This window comes from Physeter macrocephalus, chromosome 9 (assembly GCF_002837175.3).
Source record: "Physeter macrocephalus isolate SW-GA chromosome 9, ASM283717v5, whole genome shotgun sequence".
NCBI lineage: Eukaryota > Metazoa > Chordata > Mammalia > Artiodactyla > Physeteridae > Physeter > Physeter macrocephalus.
In genome coordinates this window covers 77,532,820-77,550,441 of record NC_041222.1, presented here as the reverse complement: position 1 = coordinate 77,550,441, position 17,622 = coordinate 77,532,820, and the positions used below count along the sequence as shown (strand labels likewise).

General features: G+C 40.2%; 1 protein-coding gene and 1 long non-coding RNA gene across 7 annotated transcripts in view; one reads left to right on the top strand and one right to left on the bottom strand.

Annotated features, from left to right (window-relative positions):
- LOC114486897 (uncharacterized) overlaps positions 1–5,002 on the bottom strand; it is a 31,473-nt gene extending 26,471 nt beyond the window's left edge. Inside the window, exons 1-2 of the long non-coding RNA XR_003681294.2 lie at positions 4,828–5,002; positions 1,185–1,351 (exon numbers count right to left, since the gene is read on the bottom strand). This is a non-coding gene — a long non-coding RNA (uncharacterized lncRNA). The remainder of the gene's footprint in view (positions 1–1,184; positions 1,352–4,827) is intronic.
- A 5,131-nt stretch (positions 5,003–10,133) lies between these two features.
- The window catches only part of AGTPBP1 (ATP/GTP binding carboxypeptidase 1), a 181,559-nt gene continuing 174,070 nt past the window's right edge, over positions 10,134–17,622 (top strand). For all 6 annotated transcript variants that reach the window (XM_028494101.2, XM_024132913.3, XM_028494099.2 and 3 more), the window contains exon 1: positions 10,134–10,281. The gene's annotated coding sequence lies outside the window, so the exon portion shown is untranslated. The remainder of the gene's footprint in view (positions 10,282–17,622) is intronic.

Below are 17,622 nucleotides of genomic sequence, written 5' to 3'. Positions count from 1 at the left end.
TATAATTGCTTTACAATGGTGTGTTAGTTTCTGCTTTACAACAAAGTGAATCAGTTATACATATACATATGTTCCCATATCTCTTAACAGTAATCTTTTGATGTTCCCACTACCTGGTCTTTGTTGCAAAAGCTCCTATACATCCTGGCATCTCCCCTTGCCTCTTCAGAGAGGTCCCTCAGAGAGATCTGAGAGTCCTGTCTCCCAAGTTTAAGTTGAATGTCTGTCGAATAAAACATAACTCTCAACTTTTAGGTTGTGCTTTGTTTTTTTTTCAGTCGACACTAGCTAACATTGCCTAGGAGGTGAATAGAAATATTTTACAGTGTTTATGGTTCTGTGCAAGATGGTAATCTGCAAAAAACTAGATCAGTAGCGACCTTATCCTGGAAAGCAGAACTGGTCATGCAGGCCCTCAGTAAGAAACCAGAACATATGGATAATAAATAGTAAGAGAGACTAACTCAATTATTTGTTCAGGTCCATTCTTCTGTGGCTGTATGAACACAGCATTTATTAAAAATTGTCCATTACACTTCCAGGAATAAACAGAAGCATGATTCATAAGGGAGGAAAAGGCCTGTAAGGTATGAAATCATCACCAGGCCAAAGAGATGGCTACAGTTTGTCAGAATCACTGCTGTCAATAAATAGTGAAACTTTCAGAATTTGGTTGCCCTCTGAATAAAACAAGAAAGAATGAACACATGACAAGTAGATTTACCTTTGGCAGAAACAATCCAGAGATGGTTTGTAGATGTGTGACTATTAGAGATTCAGGAAACCTCTAAATTTTATATCGCTGACCTACATATATCATCAAGACAAGGAATATTAGCAAAGAAAGCTATAGCCTACTAAACTGTGTTTGGCATGGAGCACACATATAGCAGTGTTCCACTGGAGTTGGCAGTATGGGTTTTACAGAACTGATTGTTAAATATTCAGGTAAATTCTGTTGGTCCCTTGAAATCAGCCACAGTGGGAATGTTTATACCACAGAAATTGGCAGTTGCTATAGACAATGGATTTTTGTTTGCTAGTTTTGTTTAGTTTTCAGAGAGTTGGTTTACCAGTCCACCACTGTCCAGCACTGCTAGAAGCAAAGAGAGCCTATCTGTCAGGAAAATGTACATTCCCATCTCTCAGAGAGGCATGTGTTGTATGGAACTGGGAAAACTCACCAGACATTTCCCAGAACCTGGATGGAGTATTCCTCCAAGTCTCCTTCCTTCAGGTCTATGCTCACTAAGCAACCTTCTGCTTATTTATTTGGTACCAGTAGATGAATTGGTGTCAGATGGTATTCCTTCAAGTCCTGGGGCTTCTAAGGAACTGTTCTGGAGGACATCTGGGGAAAGAGGAGAACATCACACCAGGCTGAGCAGCCCTTTCATCTGTCTTCAACAGGAGCAGCTTCATTTTCTCTGTTTTACATATTGGTCACACACACACACACACACACACACACACACACACACACACACACACACACACACAGAGCCCAAAACAAAACAGTTGCTTAGAGAAAGCATACCACCACTAAAAAAAACTTTCAAAAATAGTAGGCCAGAGGTTTTGTTTGCCAGAAAAGCACATCCCTTATTAAAGTTAACAGTTTATTTTTCTGGGCATAATTTGGCCACTTGTGAGTTTAGTTAACTTCAATCAGCTTCCTATTAACTGATAAAGTTGCGATGCACCGACTGAAAATTCGAACTTCCTGATTTACCATGTTGAAGACTAGACTCATCAGTGAGGAACTGCGCTTCTGAGATTTCGATCAGGGTGGTCAGCACACTTTCCTCTCTGATAGCTCTCTCTTACGTGGTGCACCTGGGAAACTTTCTCTTTGCTACAAGGAAACTGGAAAAGGTAGTCAGTCAGGTGAGCTAAGCTCAAGTCATGGGACGTTTCTGTCTATTAAAATGGTTCTTCTAATTACAAAAGTGACCTGATGTCCCTTAAAATTTTTAGAAAATTAGAAAAGCAAAAAGAAGAAAATGAAAATCACTTTATCCACCACCCAAAGACAGTCACTATTACTTCTGGTGTATAGTCTAGCCATTTATACAAACACACATGGTCATCCACATACACATGACTTTTTTTTTTTCTTCCACATGACTTTTTTTTTTTCTTCCACATGACTTTTTTTTTTAAGAGGAGGTTTTAAACTTTGAGTTTGCAATGTAATGACATTTGACTGGTTCTCATCACAGTTTCTGTATCTGTAATACCTGGGTACAGGCTAATCTCTAGATGAAAGGCCTTTTCTCTATATAAAATTCTAAATAAAAGGTAATGTAAAGGCTTCAAATTAAAAAAAATCAAGTAGTTATTTTACTAGATACTACATGCATACAGTATAATCTAAAAGCATAATATGGTGCTCAATAAATGTAAGTCTCTCTGCCACAGTCTACCGGTTCTCCCCAGAGGCAACCACTGTTATCAGTTCCTTGTTTGTTTTTCAGAGACACTCTGAGCCTATGCAAGCATATTTGTAAAGTGTAACAGCTAATTTAAAGAGCAGATTTTTGGTTTATATATGGAAATAGAGCTCAAACATTTTCCTTCTATTAAAATATTCTTAAAAAGTCTTTCATTGTTGTTTTGTTTTTATGCATTATTTTCCTTTATGGTTAGAGAAAGCTTCTCATCTATGGTCATTACTATTGTCATAATCATCAGCAAACATGAATTAAGTCCTGGTGTATGCAGGCTACTGTAAGAATACCTTCATTTAGAGAATGAACTATCCTGACTTTGGGGGTGAAGGTTGGGAGTCGGTAAGATGATAATTGCATAATAATGAGACTTCCTCCAATTCAGAAGTAAGAAACATATCTACATTTTCTGTCTGGAAAGTTCAAAAGAAAAAAACCCCAGCACAATCACATTTAGAATTGAGTAGGTTATGTGTATTTAAGAAGTCAAGTAGACAGAGTAGTTCTCATTACTTATGGATAACCAACATGGAGGTGGTATTAGTTTTCTATTGCTGCTGTAACAAATTACCATAATCACAGTGGCTTAGAATAACACACGTTAATTATATTACAGTTCTGTAGATTAGAAGTCCAATACAGGTCTTACTGGGCTAAAATTAAAATTTTGACAGGGGTGCATTCCTTTCTAGAGTCTGGGGAGATTCCCTTTCCTTTCCTTTTTCAGCTTCTGGAGGCCACTGCATTTCTTGGCTTATGGCCTCCTCTCTCCACCTTCAAAGCTAGCAATGTTGCACCTGTCTGATCTGTCCTCTATAGTCACATCTTCCTCTGACCACAGCCAGGAAAGACTCTCTGCTTTTAAGGTCTCATGTGATTAGATTGGGCCCAGATAATTCAGAATAATCCAGATAATCCAGAATAATCTTTCTATTTTAAGGTCCTTGATTTAATAAAATCTGAAAAGTCTCTTTGCCATGTAAAGTAATATATTCATAGGTTCTGGGGATTAGGATGTGGGTATCTTTGGGGAGGGGGCATGATTCTGCCTTCCACAGGTATCAAGAGAAATGAATTTCCAGAGAAATAAAGCATTCCTTCTATGCTGTTCTGTGTTGTGCAAGATTCTTGGGAAAATCTCCAAATGGAGCCTGAAATGGCTGGCTCTAGCCAAGTAGCAATTTTTCATTTCTTATAGGAAAAATATACTAGCATATCATGACCATTGTTCATAAGCAATGCAGGCCAGAGCCACTGAGTCTTTCCCTGTAAGATATTTTCATGTCTCTTTGAGCAATATCCACTAATCCTTTGGTTAAAATCCCTCTTATTTATGAATCCTGTTTTCTTACTTTTTTTTTGCGGTACGCGGGCCTCTCACTGTTGTGGCCTCTCCCGCTGCGGAGCACGGGCTCCGGACGCGCAGGCTCAGCAGCCATGGCTCACGGGCCCTGCCGCTCCGCGGCATGTGGGATCCTCCCGGACCAGGGCACGAACCCGCGTCCCCTGCATCGGCAGGCGGACTCCCAACCACTGTGCCACCAGGGAAGCCCTGTTTTCTTACTTTTTTGACATGCATTTCTTTATAAATAGTTAAGGCGTAAGCCCGTCACTTTGAATTTTAAACAATGCAAAAGGAAGTTGTAAAAGTATTTTTACCAGTGTCCCAGAATTAAAGCTCATTAAGTCTCAGTTTCTCAGGGAGGAATCACAGGTCTAGAGTCCTTTGGCAAATCAAAGATTCCCACCTAGAAGGAAGACTGAAAGCACTACAGATAATAATACCTAGATATTTTGGGGGACACTGTATATATGACCAGCTGTCTGAGGAAGAAAAAAATCAAACTTGGTTTACTGATGGGTCTATAAATATGCTGGCACCATACAAAGGTAGACGGCTGCAGCATTACAGCCCACACAGGGGTGATCCTGAAGGACAACAGTGAAGGAAAATCCTTCCAATGGGCAGAATTTTGATCAATAGGTATGGATCTACGCTGCTTCTTGGGCAGTTGCCAATTGTTGGGCTGGTGAGTTAGGGACTTGGAAGAAATGGGATTGAGAGATTGGTGACGAGGAAGTTTGCAAAGGAGGTTATGTGGATGGACCTCTCTGAATGGGCACAAACCGTGAAAATATTTGTGCTCCACATGAAAGCCCACATAAGGGCATCTACTGCAGGGAAGGTTAATTACCAGATAGACAAAATGATGCTCTCTGAGATGTCAGTCACTTTCCCCAGCCACCGCAGTGTTTGCTCAGTGGACCCCTGAGCAAAGTGGCTGCAGTGGTTGGGATAGAGGCTATGCATGGGCTCAGCAACGTGGCTTATGCTTACTAAGGCTGACTTGGCTGACACTACTTCTGAGTGTCTAACCTGCAAACAGTGAAGACCAACATTAAGTCCCAGTCGGTGACTTCTCCAATGCATGGCACCCAGTAGCCAGCAGCTGGCACCCCTTCAGGCAGTTTCATAGTGGAGTGTCTCGGTGGGATGCCTCCCCATGAAGAGCTTTCCCCAGCATCCTAGATGATGGAGTTCTAGTAAGTTCCAAAGGACAGATTTCCAGCAAGTTCTGCCAGCACAGTACCACAGAGACTTCACCATCATCTCTGTGAGTCACTGCTGTGCTCTCTCCAAGATCTGGATCTTGAACCTGGGGACTGATACAGATAGAGAACAAATAATTTGATTGATTATTGTCCTGAAATTTCCATCTCATTGTGATGAGAGGAATCAAAGTCCAGTCTAGCCCTAAGAGTATAAAGGTATGCCCAAATTTCACATATCTAAAAATAGGAAATAATGTTTCTTCAATAATTCATAAAAAATTATTTATTTTTAAACTGAAGATAATTCTGCATGACTTCTCTTTGTAGTTAAAAAAAATCCAGATCTTTCACATTTGCATTAACTCTTGTTTTAAAAGGTGTTGTCCAAAAAGTCAATTGTGACAGAAGAGAGTAATATATAAATGAGACTTCACAATGGTTGCCTTTGGTTTCAGGCTAATGCAGTCTATTGGTGCCCATGTTCCATGGCTACTTTAAAGCCAGGAAAACAATAATTAACCTTTGTAGGGACCTTATGATTTACAACCTACTTTTACATATTCTATACCTTTTTAAAAAAATTTATTTATTTTTGGCTGCGTTGGGTCTTCATTGCTGCATGCGGGCTTTCTCTAGTTGCGGCGAGCAGGGCCTACTCTTTGTTGCGGTGCACAAACTTCTCACTGCGGTGGCTTCTCTTGTTGTGGAGCACAAGTTCTAGGTGCGCGGGCTCAGTAGTTGTGGTGCACGGGCTTAGTTGCTCTGCCGCATGTGGGATCTTACCCGACCAGGGCTCGAACCCATGTCCCCTGCATTGGCAGGTGGATTCTTAACCACTGCACCACCAAGGAAGCCTACATATAACTTCTAATCTGCTCAACAACTTTCAAAATTAGTTATGATAACTTAAACAATGTAACCTTTTTGTTAAAATATATTTTTATTGCAGAAAGTTGAACCATTGAGAAATAAAAAGAATAAATTTTAAATGAACTATAATTCCATTATCAAGTGATAACTTGTTAAAACTTTAATGTTCCAGTCTTGTTTTTATACATATAAAGACATGTTTTTATAAAAATGGAATCATGTTGCATGTAATCTGCTAACTTACAAAACAATGTATCATGAATATGTTTATGTGTCATTAAGTGTATTCCTCTTAAACCATGATCTTAATCCTTTTGTAATTGGACCTCTTTAAGAATCTAATGGGGCTTCCCTGGTGGCGCAGTGGTTAAGAATCCACCTGACAGTGCAGGGGACAGGGGTTCGTGCCCCGGTCCGGGAAGATCCCACATGCCGCGGAGCGCCTAGGCCCGTGAGCCACAACTACTGAGCCTGCGCGTCTGGAGCCTGTGCTCCGCAATGGGAGAGGCTGCGACAGTGAGTGGCCCGCACTCTCCGCAACTGGAGAAAGCCCACACACAGCAACGAAGACCCAACACAGCCAAAAATAAATAAATAAATTTATTAAAAAAAAAAAAAATCTAATGAAAGCTATACTCCCTAAACCCCAAAAGAAGCAGCTATGCAATTACACAATTAAAATTTAGGATTTATGGGATTTGAAGTTTATATGATTTTGGAGACCCTATTTTATTTTTTTGTTTTCAACTTTATTTTTTCTTAGGTTGCATGCTTACTTTTAAAACATTTAAATAATGCAAAATATATAAAATGGCAGCGCCTACCCCAACCTGGCCCCAAGTATTTCTAGTAAGTAGAATGGTATTTTCCCTTATAGAACCCTATTTATGAAACTATAAATGCATAATAATTTCTGTAGTATTGATTTTTAAAAAATACGAATTTCTTCGTACAATCCATACAGTTCAACAACTTGCTTTTCTCATTTAACTATATATCAGACACTGAAGGATTTCTTAAATATGAGAAAGTGAATTTAATTTTGACTCCCCATTAAAAAATTTCAATCTAATTAATGATTAGCTGGTATGAAACTATTTCTTTAATGTTTTCAAATCAGTTAATTATTAGTCATTTGGAAATGCTAAACAGTTTTATTACATAGAAATAAAGAGTACTTTTAGTGTTTGTGATTTCTGTTAAAAATTTATTATTTTGGTTATTAAGAACAAAACAAAAAAAACCACTTGTCTAGATTGTAGGATTGAGAAATTGACATGAAAATGATGGGAAGTTCCCTCCTTCTCACACTGTGGGGAGCCCTCTAAAAGGAAAAACACAAAATTATATATAAATGTATTTCTTTAGAATGAGAAATTACAATATCTTGCTGGAGACTTGGAGATTCAGGTGCTTTTTAAATGAGATCTGTTTAGGAATTTACCAGAAATGCTACGTAGAAATCCTTTTTGATTGCAACTTGGTTTCCCCTTCATGCCTAGAAAATTCTTTAACTCTCAGCAATTCAGCACTCACAGGCGCCTGCACAAGTGGGGGGCTATGAGAGCTCTCTTCACTGCTCACTCCATTAGCCTCAAGGTAAATCCACAGCTATTCATGAATGAAACCTTTTGGGCCCCAGGTTAAAAACTCCTCCTCTACCACATCATTTTTAATGGCTTCCTAGTCATCTATTGCATGGATGTACAATAATATGTTTATTCAGGTGCCTTCTCTTGAACACTTAAGATGGTTTATAATACCACTCTGGGATAATCATTCTTTTAGCTAAAATCTCTGCCACTTCCCTGGTTATTTCCTTAGGATACATTTCGTTAAGTGGATCAAAGGGTATGTCAAATTTTCAAATGTCAGATTTGGCAGGAATATTTAAGTTCATTTCACAAATAAAGAAAGTGAGAGTATAGTGGTTTACAGATAATGGATCGTTAAACTCAGTTTTTCTGACCCTGAATCGTATATCATTCGATCTACCACCTGACCACTGGAAACCATTTGCCACTGTAAAAGGGTTTTGCCCCCAGAACCAGCATTTTTGTTTAGGTTCAGCTCAGGTTGCTCTTGCTGCACTTCTGCTCCATGTTTTTTTAAGGGAAACCTTTTAGTTTGACACATAACAGCTGTTAGGTATTTTGTTGAGCATTATCATTTGTTTAACTCCTCAGAAGATTTCAGGAGGATTGTGTCTGGCACATAGAAGGTGCTCAATAAATTGATGATTGTTACAGTTCCAGAAGATTGGATATGTATCAGAAATTTCATGATTGAGCTTGTGCCTCTGACATTTATGGTTCCAGATGGAAATGACTGTAGACTTTGAGAGGACCACTATTATTCTAAACCTTATGGCTATAAAGTTTCGTGATAACGTTTGTGGCATTTTGTATATTTCTCTAATAAAGGTATGGAGGTAAGGAAATCACCAAAAGAGGAGAAAGAGATAGTTGGGCTCCAACGCTCACCCTTCTCTCCCAGTCTAGTCCAAAGTTAAAATAATCAAACATTTATTGAATACTTACAAGGTATAGGCTAGACTGATTTGAAGAATCCCAGTTAAATGAATATCACTGTATGGTCAGACTCTGGTCTACATCATACAATTATTTACAACGAGTTTTATGTATCATAATAGGGTGTGCTGACAAAGCTGAGGGAACAACAGGGATTGGTTCTGCATTTTACTTAGTTGTGTAGGTTAACCTACTGGGTCTGTGTCCTGGCCATTGAACCACACTAACAATGCTTTGTTAAAGTTGAATGCAAATTGTGCAAAAACACACATTCACATTTTTATCTATATTTCTACATTGTAGGTTAATTCATTTAGGAACATGCTCTTTGAATAAAGTTTCATGTATATTACATACATTTAATTTCTGTAAAGTGTTAAATATTTAGATAATTAGGTGTTCTCAGATAATGCTTTTCAGCCTGGGTGGTTTGGGGTGGTAGTTGTTTTAAAATTATTTAAAATACTGTACCCTGACTTTTGGTGCTCACAGTCAAGGAAACCGTGGCATTTATAAAATGGCAGTCTCTTGTTTATCGGAGTAAAGACATCTGTCAAGGGCAAACTGCAGAAAGCACACGTGCTGCACCTCGGGTTACCTTTTGAATGACCTTCACACTTGCTTAATTTCTTTTAAACTTGATGATTAAGAAAACAAAACTAAAACCTCACAGCTCTCAATTTATTCCCCTAACTGGTTGTAATAATTTTACATTCCTGAACAGCTACTATAAACAGCAGCAAACATGATCCATGCTCTTGAAAAAAAGTAAATGGCAGCATTAAGAATATATTATAGTGCGTTTACATGCAGTCAAAACAGAAGGGGGTGTATCAGTACTTTACCTTTCTGACACATTACTTTACCTTTCTGACACATTACTTTGGCTCAGATAAAACATTCCGTCTCTGCCTTCAGTGGCCCATTTAGCATTACCATTTTTGTGACTATATGTACGCACATTACAAAAAAAGGCAAAAAATAAATCAGCATGCTATTTTGTTCGCTGCAGCACTAGGTATCTGATTTACTAAGGCAGGGCCACAGAGTGGAATTTCGTTGTGTTCTGGGAGCCCAGGTGTGATACCGGCTTGTCTTCACCTTCTTATTATGGACTGTCCTTGAGGTGAGGAAAAGGCTAAGTTTTACCGCGGTCCGCAGGGTCCAATGCCACCACGGTACCACGTGGGTGGGAGGTACCGGGGTGGCATGGTGCTGGTCCGGTGCTGCTAAAAGCCTCCTAAGAGGGTAGGCGTGGGCTCCGGCTTAGTTCTGGAAAAAGGCGTTGTCTCTAACTGGGAGCGTACAGGAAGGTGACCTGCGGGACACGGGCAGCCGCCCGAAGACCCATTTGGTTGGGTAGGCCGACAGCTGCAGGGGACCACAGCCGTCGTCGTGCACAAGCCCTGCTCCAGACTCTCGGCCCGGCCTTCCCCGCCCCCAAACAACGGCGCGTGCGCCCCGCCCTCCCCACTGCGCGCGCTCCCTCCTTCTCCACGCGCGCCCCCCAACACCCCCAACCCCGCCCTCCCCGCGGCGCGCGCCCCGCCCTCCCCGCGGCGCGCGCCCCGCCCTCCCCGCGGCGCGCGCCCCGCCCCGCCCTCCCTCCCTCCCGGCGCGCGCGAGCCGGCTAGCCGAGGAGTGCGGTGGGCGGGGCGCCGCGCTGACGTTGCCCGGGATGCGGGCAGGTTCCGCCGCCGCCGCCGCCGCCGCCGCCGCCGCCTCCTTCGTTTCTGTCACCGGGGTTTGTATGAAAACACCCGGCGGCGGGCGGCGAGGCATCCGCCGGGCCCCTGGAGAGCAGCCGCCCGCGCTGCCGACGCCGAGCCGGGTGCTGCAGCTTTACCCAGTCCCTGCCAGCGCCCCATCCTGAGCCGGTGAGCGCCCTGCCGCCGTCAGCGCGTCCCGGCCGGCAGCCCCTCGGCTGCGGCCAGCCCACCCGCCCGCCACCCCTCTTGTCTCCTCAGCCGCGGTTTCCTGGGGGCTGGGGAGGCCGGGGAGGAGCGACCCCGGGCCCGCCCCGGTCTGTGCTCTGCGATCCCTCCGCCCCTTACCTGACAGGTTGTGTAACCCGTGTCTTTCGGGGGGTGGACCGGGTCTTGAGGGGAACCCCTGATGGGTGGGGCCTTTGGCCGGTTTCTGGAAAACGCCCCGCCCCCACCCATGGAGGCTCGGTCGTCCCCGCTCCAGTCCCCGCGGAGAGTGCCCGGCGCAGTCTCCGGGCAGAGTCGGCCGCCTACCCTGCTCGCCCTTTCTCTCGGTGGTGACCGCGCGGATGGCTGCGGTACAGTGCGGAGCGGAGCCGAGGGGCGGCGGGCAGGGCCGGGCGCACACCCCGCCTCCCCAGCCGCCTCAGCTCCCACCCCCTAGGTGCGCCGGGCTTCAGGGTGGGCTGTGGTGTGACGTCGGCGATGGCTGGGCTTGCTCCCTCTCAATGGGTGGCTTGGCCTGAAGTGTGTTCTCTGCTTACAACTTGGCGCCCTGTGGGTTTGATTTGAACCTGAATCAGATTGCCCTAGATGACAGTGCAGAGTTTCCCTCCAGCCTTCCTTCCTGAATTGCGGGTTCTTTATGCAAGGGTTCAGGGACTCCTGCGACCCAACGCAAAGGCTTGCTAGGCTCAATGGTTGTTTCCCTCCTGTGCCTTTAAGTCTCTTAAAGTACCAGTGTAGTTTTGAATTGGTTCGTTTCCTTCCCTGGGCATTTACTCATCACAGAATAGAGTTTTACACATCGTTGTGAATGTTGATAACTTAAAGCCCATTTCTCATTTTAAGATAGCTTCTTCAAGTGCTTGCAGGTCTAGCACTCACGATGACCTAATATGTTGTAAGACTAAGTCGAAATTTTCTTTGGCAATATTAATTCTGTGTGTGTTTTTTTTTCTTTCAGGTATTCAAAATTGTAGTAGTGTTTATGATGTACGACAGTTTGTAGGTAGAAGGGACTTTAACAGTCTTCTGGATCACTCATTTTCACTTACCATTTATGTTCGTGTTGGAATCTTTATGTAAATCGGGTTATCTCTTTCTTTGTTAACCTCTGAATTCGTCTTATAAATTGTCTTTTTTTTTTCCCCTGAGAAAACCAGAGTGTTATTTTTGTAATTGTATTGTGGAATGTTTTCAGTTCAGTAGGCTAAAAAAGTAGTAGTTTATTTAAGGCACTTTATGTGGCACATAATTTAAAACGTGTGCCAAATGTTAAAACCAAACAAAACCCTGAAAGCTCTGTAAGCATTTTCTTATGTAATTACTGTGAGATAGTGAGCAGTGCCTTATCCACTCCTTATTTCTCATCCTTAAGGCTGAGTTGTAACATGACTTGTTCTGTTTCCCATTCCACTTTGCTTGAATTAATTTCTACAATGAAGTTATAGGTTCATTTTTAAAAAAAATTTATTTTATTTTTGGCTGCATTGGGTCTTCGTTGCTGTGCGAGAGCTTTCTCTAGTTGCGGTGAGCGGGGGCTACTCTTCGTTGCGGTGCGAGGGCTTCTCATTGCGGTGGCTTCTGTAGTTGCAGAGCACGGGCTCTAGGCGCGCGGGTTTCAGTAGTTGTGGCTCGCGGGTTCTAGAGCGCAGGCTCAGTAGTTGTGGCGGATTCTTAACCACTGTGCCACCAGGGAAGCCCTAGGTTCATTTTTAATGACCTCAAAACTCTGCCTTGAATTGCTGCAACACATACTTAGAACTGCAGTCTCACTCTGAACACTGAAATGAAAAGTATAGACATAGAGCTACCCTTGTAATTAGCCATATTGCAAAACATTTAAATGTATAGTGTAATCTGAACTTTTGTAAAAGTAGTTTTTATAAAGCTTTTTCAGTTGACTTGAATTGAGGCATTATTCTCTTTGGAATAGTCTAGCTAGATTCTTATATAATAACGGTTTTATCTTCAATAGTGGAAGAAAAAGAAATTCAAGACGTGTGAAATCATCTAATTTGTATTATATTCTATATCTTGGACAAAAAAAAAAATCTCTTCCACAGTTTCACATTCCAAAATCTACTTTTCTTGCTCAAAGCCCCTTATTACCTGGAAGTTGAACAGAGCCTGTCAGAGGGCTCTCTGCAAATTGGGAGCTTCTCTTAGGCAGTAGGTCTCAGTGTAAACAACAGAAATTGTCAACAGTGGACACTGAATTTAAACTTTATATATTATTGTTGGTTACTGTGCCTCTGTGTACTACAGTGTAGTGGCTAAGGGGCTGGGCCTCAGAGCCAGACAGGCTGGATTGAATCCTGGCTTTGCTTTGAGCAAGTTATTTATCTTCTTTGTGCTTCAATTTTCTCAACTCCAAAAATGGGGATAAATATGATGTATACTCTTAAGATGATCTTGAATATTAAATGAGTTAATACATATAAAGTGCTTAGCCCACAATGCCTGGCACATAGTAAATGCTCAGGAAATATTGCTAGTGTTTTTCTTCAGTGCAAGGGATCTAGTAAGCCGAAAAGGGGCTTTGGGGCTGATGGAGCATTATTGCAGATTAATTCGACGATGACCCATTTGCTCTTTTGGGGCTAAGTGAGAGCTTAGTTTACTGTTCTGACTTGGAAGCATGTAATTTAGTTTAGAACAGCTAGACCCTGAGCTGGGTGCCCTGAGATGCTGCCGGAGAGTGGCTGTAGTATCCCTGTTTGTCCCTTCTGACAGAACCTTGGATTGTCTCCCTCATGGTGGTGGTGGCTGGTATTTTATTCACCTGTTTTTGAGTTTGTGATTGCATGTTTCTTTGGCTGTCATGTACAGCTATCAAAAATATTATCTATCAAACTATTAATGGATATATTTATGTGTTTATCTGATCAAGATATTGCATGTTTCCAGGATATACAAAATCACTTTCATCTAAGCATTCTTTTTTTAAAAAAAATTCTGTATTGATGTTACTTAGAATGAAGCTAATTTTGATTTGACATTGTGTTCCTTTTCAGTTTTCATGTAATTTTCCTAGGAAAACTAAAAAAAATTTTTTTAAATGTACTTCTTGTTCTTTTTGGTTTGCAGGGATCTGATATTAATACTTTGTTCTTTACATCAGGTGCTTTCAAATGTTTGGTCTCAGGACCCTTTTATACTCTTAAAAAATTATTGAGCACCACGAAAAGCTTTTGTGGATTATATATTATAAATTAAAGCAAAGATGCAAAATTTTTATTAATTCACTTAAAATGATCATTATAAACCCATTACATGTTAATATAAACATATTTTTTAGTGAAAGATGACTATTTTTCAAGAATAAATAAAGGAGTGAGAAGACTGGCGTTCTAGATTTTGTAAATCTCTAATGTCTGGTTTAATAGAAACAGCGGGATTCTCATATCTGCTTCTGCATTCTGTCTATTGCAATATATTGTTTGGGTTGAAGTATATATACAGAGAGAAATCCAGCCTCACACAGTTAATGGCTGAAAAAGGAAGGGATATTTTGATAGCCTCCAGATAATTATGGATATACTTGTTTGGTACTACATCAAAACTCAGCATATGACAGTTTTTAGTTAGTTATGTAAGGGTTTGGAATGAACCTCCCCAAAATGTGCCACTTTTGAGTGTGGATTATTTTGAGCTAAAGGCAGTTGAGAAACTGCCTGTTCAAGGGAAACTACTGCCCCTTCCTTAACTACCTAGAAGAATTTAAATTGGGGATTTTTCCCAGAAAAAGAGTTCTTACCAGAGATAAATTTTATCATAGTAGCCCCATCTATATGGCAGACAAACATCATATTGTCAGACATCTGCTCTTCTTATTGTCCTGTGAATGACCTTAGTTCTTGGAAGCCCCAGGCCTCTATCCCATTCTGTAGCTCAGGATGACATATACACTTCATTTTACCTTTCTGTCTTTGAAACTCTGATGTATGTAGGGTCTCTTACCCCTTATGTGGATGGGATTCCCATACATATGAAATTAAATTTGCTTTTCTCCTATTAATTTGTCTCATGCCACTTTAATTCTTAGACCAGCCAGAATAACCTAGAAGAAGGGTAGAGGAAAGTTTTCTTCCTCCCTGACAGTTGCAGTATGGAATCTGAAATCATAACATTGGACTTTTTAATAATGTTATGTTAAAATCCATTGGTCTGAACTTAGAGTGAATCTAATGCCCATGCCTGAATTTATAACATCATGCCCTGGTCATTTGTAAATATTGGTTCAGTGAGTTACTTTTCATTATAAAATATTTAAAAAATCATGTTTGTTAATATCAATATCACCACCTATTCCATCAGAAACAAGTTATTGGGAAGCTGTCCCAGTTGTGACATGATGGTGGATATGAGTTTTCCAGAAATCTGATTTTTGCTTGAAAGCTCAAATTTTATCATTGGCAACAAATACGATTGTCAGTTGTTTCCTGTAAGTGACAAATAGACTTCATTCATTTCTGAGCAAACCTCTGCCAAAATACCTAAGTCATTCTTTTAAGTAAAGGTGGTGTTTAATGAAAAAGGCTAATTCAAGCTCTCAATTCAGTTACAGAAGCACTTTTCCTTGAGTCAGCCATCAAGCATTATAATTTAGTATATAGCAAGAAATGCTTCATGCATACTTAACAATTTTTTCACATAGAACATTAAAAGAATATGTATGCAAGGGCCAAGATTTAATAAAATTAATATCTTTTTACTATTTCAGGGACCTTCTTAAGTGAAACAGACTCTTTTTTTCTTTTATAATTGCTGGTGCTTGATGGTGAAAATAAAATCACTAATAACAGTACAGTTTGCTGCCACCATTATAATTTGTTCCAAGGTGCCAGAAATTTTACACACCATTGCTTTTGCACTATTAGTGTAAATGCTAATATAGTTAAAAAGGCTAATAATGTTTTAGTATTATTATAAAAATAGTTTTGACCTTGTAGACCCCCTAAAAGGGTGTTGGGACCCCAGGTTTCCACAGAACACACTTTGAGGACTTATAGTATAAATCATAGGGGATTTCTACCAAACTTTGATTAGGACGGGAAGTGGTAGTAACTGTTTCTAGTGTATTTTTGCTTCAGACTTTTGGGTCCCTGTAAAGGCCTTCTTTAAAAAAAAAACATTTAAGCAGAGTAAAGGTTATTCATAGAAAGTTGAGAGGTTTCTTAGGGTTTTAGTAAAGTGCTGATACAAGGGGGCTATATTATTAGTATTCTGAAATTACACTATCTTAAAACAAGAAGATTTGGTAGTACATTTCCACATAAATGTTCAAATCTAATTTTTTTTGGATTTTACATATTAGACAAATATAGTGAAGGCACAGTATGGAAAACTCGCTTGATACCCAGCTCATAAGCTGGAAAAAAAAAAGACAAACTACTTAGCTCCCTTCATTTCTCACTTAATTCATGCTGAGGATGAACCATCCTAAGGAGAGGTGCCCAGCACTTGCTGTCTTTGTGTCACATCTTTTCCCTATGGGGAAAATGATTTACGATTATGATTATAAGGGTATAGGTTACATTGGGAATAATAATAATAATAATAATGTCAATGAAGGATTTATGGTAGAATAATAGTAATAAAAATGTTAACACTGTCTATATATAATAGAGTTTAATGAATTGAAAAGAATGCTATTGTTTTAAAGAATGCTGTTTTTGACAAAAACTCCAGATTTGTTAATTTATGGAAGGCACAGCTTCTTGTTGAATGTAGGCAGAAATGACTGATGATAGTTGATGCAAGACAGCTAACTTCCCTGAGGAGCTTCTCTCCTAATTTACAGAGTGAAAGAATTTGACTTCCACGAGATCTTTGAAGCCTGCTACAATTCTAGAGTTCTGGGATTTTTTCTTTGCCTTGAAAATGTCTCTTTCATATGTTAATTTCATCTCATCAGTTGTAATTTATTTTTTAAATTTAATTTAATTTAATTTTTTTTCCTCTTTAACAGATTTTTTTTTGGGCCCAGATTTTCTTTTATTTATTTTTTTATACAGCAGGTTCTTATTAGTCTTCCATTTTATACACATCAGTGTATACATGTCAATCCCAATCGCCCAATTCATCACACCCCCACCCCCTGCCGCTTTCCCCTCTTGGTGTCCATACGTTTGTTCTCTACATCAGTGTCTCCACTTCTGTCCTGCAAGTCAGTTCATCTGTACAGTATTTCTAGGTTCCACATATATGCATTAATATACGATATTTGTTTTTTCCTTCTGACTTACTTCACTCTATGACAGCCTCTAGATCCATCCATATCTCTACAAATCACCCAATTTCATTCCTTTTTATGGCTGAGTAATACTCTGTTGTATGTATGTGCCACATCTTCTTTATCCATTCGTCTGTTGATGGGCATTTAGTTTGCTTCCATGACCTGGCTATTGTAAATAGTGCTGCAGTGAACATTGGGGTGCATGTGTCTTTGAATTATGGTTTTCTCTGGGTATATGCCCAGTAGTGGGATTGCTGGATCGTATGGTAATTCTGTTTTTAGTTTCTTAAGGAATCTCCATACTGTTCTCCATAGTGGCTGTATCAATTTACATTCCCACCAACAGTGCAGGAGGGTTCCCTTTTCTCCATACCCTCTCCAGCATTTGTTGTTTGTAGATTTTCTGATGATGCCCATTCTAACTAGTGTGAGGTGATACCTCATTGTAGTTTTGATTTGCATTTCTCTAATAATTACTGATGTTGAGGAGGTATTCATGTGCTTCTTGGCCATCTGTATGTCTTCTTTGGAGAAAGGTCTATTTAGGTCTTCTGCCCATTTCTGGATTGGGTTGTTTTTTTAATATTGAGCCTCATGAGCTGTTTATATATTTGGGAGATTAATCCTTTGTCCGTTGACTCATTTGGAAATATTTTCTCCCATTCTGAGGGTTGTCTTTTCGTCTTTTTTATGGTTCCTTTGCTGTGCAAAAGCTTTTAAGTTTCATTAGGTCCCATTTGCTTATTTTTGTTTTTTTTTTTCCATTACTCTAGGAGGTGGATCAAAAAAGATCTTGCTTTGATTTATGTCAAAGAGTGTTCTTCCTATGTTTTCCTCTAAGAGTTTTATAGTGTCTGGTCTTACATTTAGGTCTCTAATCCATTTTGAGTTTATTTTTGTGTATGGTGTTAGGGAGTGTTCTAATTTCATTCTTTTACATGTAGCTGTCCAGTTTTCCCAGCACCACTTATTGAAGAGGCTGTCTTTCCTCCATTGTATATTCTTGCCTCCTTTATCAAAAATAAGGTGACCATATGTGCATGGGTTTA